The following is a 6,000-nucleotide window of genomic DNA, read 5'->3' as shown; positions in this document are numbered from 1 at the left end:
TGTTTACACATCTTTTCCGATCTCCCCCAAGAGGTTTGTGTTTCCCATATCACCTGGGACTGGCTAGTCATAATTGGTACTGCTTAAAGTCCACATAGCAACTTTCACACTGTCCAACACTTGGCAACAACAGCAGACAACAACAATAAGTCCTTTACCTTTGCCCTTTCACTCATTTAGCTACATCTGTGCAGAGCAGCCTTTGGGGAGGAAAGAGTTAATTAAATTACCATCCATTTTTAAAAAGTGCAGTGTCTGCGTCTCCTGGCAGATGATGAGGGGCATGCCTGTGCCTGTAGCTCTCTCTGTCTGTCTCCCAGGAGCTCCTGCCTGTCACACACACTCAGGTGTGTTTCCAGAAATGCACCTTTCACATGCACTTATCACAGCGACATCCGCACTTTCACAACAAGATGCAAGATAAATGAGTACAGGAAGAGCGAGTACAGACTTCAGGAGGTCAAAAAAACATCTGATAGTATTGATTCGATGTTGAATCTGTGTAAATTGAATGCTACATTTCAGCTCATCAGTTTTTTGAAGTACTTAAACGTCGCTCATTAAATTCACCATTCCAGCTTTAACCCGGAATGGAGTAGAGTTGTGAGCGAGTTCTTCCGAGAGCCGAGATTTTCTGAGAGCTAATCAAAATAAGTGTCATCAGGGAATTCTGGGGGGCCTTTAACAAGCCCTTCATTATATTTGACCTGATTTTCTCTTTACAAGGACTTACAACAAACAAGTGGTGAAATATTTAATGTTCCTGGCAACAAAACAAGAGAAGGTGGAAGTCATTCCTTTTCTTCCAGCAATTAAATGCCTTCTTGATTTGTTTTCTGGGGAAAAGGAGAGAAGGTGGTAAACAAATTGAAGGAGACGTCATGACTAAAAATACCTCTAGGATTGGCAAGGGGGGGTGGGGGGGACCTGTGTGAGCTACAGCCAGAATTTGGAGAAACAGTTTGGAAAATGCCAATTGCATTTACATTGGAGGCTGATTTTTAATTTTGTAATGTGTTACCCCACTTACTTTCACAGTTAAATTAATGAGGCTTGTTATTGTTCGCATTAAGATGTTATGGACAATTGCTGAATTGTGAGTGTTTACTCTCCTGGAGCTGAATCCTATCTTAGGCCTTTTGTAATGTATTGCCAGTGAGCAAGAGATTACCAGTGTTTGCCATTCTTCCCACAGCTGTTTTATAATGGAAAACATGGAAAAAGAGAAAGACGGAGGAAGAGCGAGAGAGAGAGAATCAAAATGACCATTTGAAACAGCTATCATGGTCAGAGGAAACCAGCAAAAACATCTGAGAGCTAATTACTGTGATTCTTGATTGAATTAGAAAAAAAGAGTCTTACATGGTTTGAGTAACAAAATCAGAAAGAGAATTGTTCAGAAAAAACTATTAAACATCAATCATATGGACAAATTGGAATAAGGCTGCTTTAATGATCTAAATATACAAGGTACACCCTAAAGAAAAAAAATTGAATGCATAATTCAATTCAGATCATTTTTAGTTATTTGGAGGCCAATCAACTGAGAACGGCTTACATAATTAGCATAATTTATACAAAGAAGAGAGCTTAACACACTTTAACAGCACACAATAATATTTGACCTATTTAATTCTGTTTATTCAAAACAAGAAGGCTATTAAATCCAAGGTTTGCATTAAGAACTGATTTGCTTGGTTTTGGACGACTGGACAGTGTGTTTTACGAAAAAGGAGATATGCTAATGAGTGCTTTTAGTCCATGCCAAATGAGGAATCTTAATCTTAGATGTGTTTTTCATCTTTATCCAAGCATTTTTATATCAGGTATCTCTTCAGGGATAGCCAGATCGTAGCCAGCCTTTTTGTACTGTAAATGAAAAGGAATACAACGGATATCTTCGGAGGATAAGCCAAATCCAACAACAGTAAGCTGTCGCTTCCGAGTCCTTAAACCATAAACCATAAACAATACGGTGATCTGATTTAGCATCCTCCTTTCCTGTGACGAAACAAGCTTGCTGGGCAATCAATTAAACATATTTGATTCTCTTTTAAATGAGTAAAAGTGACTCACATGGATTGTCGGATCATTTCTATTTTCAAGATTTGAGAGATTAGCGTGTGGAGATGAGAGGCTGATTTGCAAATATTGATTTCTTTTCTCGCTTCAGAACACTCAATAACACAAAAGTGCATGTCTAGTGAACTGTACTGTATGCAATATGGCAGGATGCTATCAATGCCATTATAGCACCAATATCAGAAAGGAAATCTCTGGCTCCAATGGGTTTTCATTTGGTTTCACTGTCTATAGCCGACTAAAGTACAGACAACAAATCCTCTTTTTGTTAGGCACAAGGGTTGCCAACAGGCCCAAATCACGTACTCTATTGCTTAGATGTTTTCAAGGGGTTTTCCACATTCTCAGGCGTAATGGTATTCTGTTTGAAGCTGGAAAATCAAACCTTGATGAAGACTAACAAAAACGTCTAGGTTTGTAATCTTCCCAGAGACACTAGCTTCATCTGGTAAGAACACGCATTTTCTTCTTAACATGTCCAAGCTGTCTGTCTTTATTTTATTTTTTTTTTGGATCAAATAAATGCAGCTTGTGCAGTGTGAACTTAAATGGAGAACTTAAGAGACTTCTTTCAAAAACATTTAAACAATCTTAATTTATACAAACTTTTGACCTGTAATGTATATTCTTCCATTCGATCCAAATAAAATGATGCTGTCGGGGTGTAACATACAGAATAGTGGTTTGTGTAATCAGACTATCCCGTCTGTTAAGGTCAAAGAAGCCCCAGTGAGCATAATAACAGATGCCAGACACAAAGGCATTGTTCTCCAACAGGGATAACAGCAGATATTAACCAAACACACTAGAGTTCCTATCAGGATAGAGCGCATTGGATAACACAGGGTGGGCATCCATTTAGCCTACTTATCTAAAGTCTCTAATTACTTGGGTTTATTTGATAAACAGAAGAAGAGGAATGTATAAATGGTTCGACTACATCCAATGAGGATTAATCTGAACTCCTTGAAGAGAGAGAGACAGAGACAGAGAAAGAGAGAGAGGGAGAGAGAATACATCTTTTGTGGAATCCTTCATTTTGCTCTTTAATCATGCTTTAATTAGGAACAGTAGGGCACCCAGTTACACTTGCCATTTTAAGAGATTGGCTGCTCGAAGAAAAGACTGTGTTAGTCTGGTCTCCGGAGAAACGTGTTGGAAAAACACACTGACAATAGCATCTCACTCTGTTTGGAAGGTTTGGAACCAAGGGAATATAGGAAGAGCATGCTGTAGTGTTCGTGTGTGTGTGTTTTTTTTAATTGTTGTAGTTTACAAAAAGGAACAAATGGTGGCAGGATGCACACCAATATTAAAGGAATAAATGAGTCCCCCTAAAATTAAATGACTGCCATTATTTACCCACCTTCATGTAATTTAAACCCTTTCTTCTGTGAAACACAAAAGACAAACTTTGACGAATTTGCAGTGTGACAATAACTAAACAGGTTTCAGAAAATACTTGTATGACCAAAAATTATTCACTCATAATCAAACACTCCAGAGAGATATTAACCACTGCAAATGAAACACTGAATCAGCAAATTTAAGAACCAACTACAATTTATGAACAAATCGTTCAGACTGGGATTTTTGATCCAGATCATCTGATCCTCTCAAAAGAACAATTTGTTCACCAATTGGACAATGCGGATTTTCTTTTGAGAACTCTCATGAACATGCTAAGAAGACTAGAGCAGGGTTTTCAGTGAATGACAATGTACAGTAAATGTTGGAATCACACACAATGTGTTTAAATGGTTTCAGTAGATCTATGGTCTGCTTTTATTATCTTTTTTGGGATCACTCAGACTATATTAAGTTAACTAACAATAAACAATACATTTGTTACAGTATTTATTCATCTTTAACCAAGTTAATAAAAACTATAACTGTTCAGTAGTTTGTTCATGTTAGCTCAGGCCCATGTAATATATAAAGTTACAGGTTTCTTGCATAGGTCACCCAAAAATAAACATTCTGTCATCATTTACTCACTTGTTCCAAAGGTGTATGAATTTCTTTCAGCTGTTGTACATGAGAAGTTATTCTGAAGAATGTTGGTAATAGTGGACGGTAATGAAAGATTTCCATAGAATGGAAAAATTTACTATGGAAGTCAATGGCTGCTGTCAACTTTCTGTTCACCAGCATTCTTCAAAATAACTTATTTTGTGTTCAACAGAACCAAAGAAACTCATACAGGATCAGAACAAGCGGAGGGTGAATAAATTATGACAATTTTTATTTTGGGGTGAACTATCACTTTAAGTAAACGTGTTTTCAAAAAAAAAATGACATCCTCTTGAAGAGGCACACTTGTACTGTTTTGAGGTCACTATGTGGGCCTTTTCCCTTCCTCCCCCCTTCTACCCGCTTCTCTCCTCACCAGCTAAAATAAAGAGGTGGGTTCACAGGCAATCTCGGCCTTGTTTGTGTAAGGTAATTACTACTCGTCCTCCCATCCCACCAGTTCTGATGATGCATGAAAAATAACCGTTCCCCTACTTCAATCACAGCCGAGGAAAGAGACGAGAGAAAAGGGGAGCTGAGAAAAATGGAGGAGGGGGGATTGGACCAGGAGATGGAGAGAAAGACAGAAAGGGGGAGTCTGGGAGCAACGCACACTGCTCCTTCCTCATTTCTGATTAATTAGTTGGAGTTGGTAATCAGGTTAATAAGGCTGGAGTTGCTGGTGAGAGGTCCCCTTTGGCTGGGACTCGCTAAGCTGAACGGGGAAACCAGGGCCCTGCCATTCTTCCATCAAGTAAACACACAGCCCCTATTTACATAAACAGTTGTTTCTTTTCTCTTTCTTTCTTTGAATATGTGTGTGTGTGCGTGTGCGAGCGTTTGCATGCATGACCCTGCTTTATTGGGACGACCTGCAAGCCTCACACCACTGCCCGAGTCATTTGCAATGAGGGGCAAGGCAAATTCATGAATTTTTCAAGGGATTTATGCACTAATTAAATCTGGGCTTTCCAAACGAATGGCGGAGCAGAGAGCCAGTACTGGTTCCAGCATACATAACAGAGGCCTAATGCTGTTAAGCCTCGTGACATCAGATATTTAGCATTCAGCATTCTAGTGTGTTTGTGAACAAGCTTAGTTTAGAGAAACGAGAACTTCATTTAGTTTTTCCTCTCAGATATAAAGGATTGATGCTGGCATGCATTACATCAGTTATTGCAAAGCAAATGAAACAGGCCTTTTTCTGTACCAAAGCATCTGTCATTGTTAGTTTGTTTAAGGATACATTGATTTAAGGAAACCATGCAAAAACTTTGAATTCATGCCTGTGGATTTTAGCTACACAGACTGTAAATATGCTATATATATATATATATATATATATATATATATATATATATATATATATATATATATATATATATATATATATATAATTGTATTTATTTATTTATTTTTAAATGGATTGCTTTTATGGCAAGCCTGCATTTTCAACAACTATTACTCACAAGATCCTTCAGAAATCATTCTAATATGCCGATTTTATATTAATAAGAAATGGAGCCCCAACGTTGAAAATGGCTTAATATTTTTCTGAAATTATTTTTCTTTTCTTTTTTGATTAATAGAAAGTTAGACATATTTTGTAACATTATAAATATCTTTACTTTTCACTTTTGATCCATTTAACGTGTCCCTGCAAACATGTCTTCAAATCTTTCTTTCAAACTGTAGTATATATTCACACGAATTAGAAGGTACGTTTTACTGAAATAGTTAAAAAGATAGTTACCACAAAAATAAAAATCATCACCATGAAAGTGGATGGAAATCAGGGAGAACCACAGACACCATACACTTTCATTGAAAAGAAAATTGCAACTTGGACAGGAATACAATTCACTGATATTGATGAATAAAAATTAAAAATACTTTTGGCAAAAG

Source organism: Carassius gibelio, chromosome A13 (assembly GCF_023724105.1).
Source record: "Carassius gibelio isolate Cgi1373 ecotype wild population from Czech Republic chromosome A13, carGib1.2-hapl.c, whole genome shotgun sequence".
Lineage (NCBI taxonomy): Eukaryota > Metazoa > Chordata > Actinopteri > Cypriniformes > Cyprinidae > Carassius > Carassius gibelio.
The sequence above is the reverse complement of the archived record's forward strand: the minus strand, read 5'-3'. Positions refer to the sequence as shown.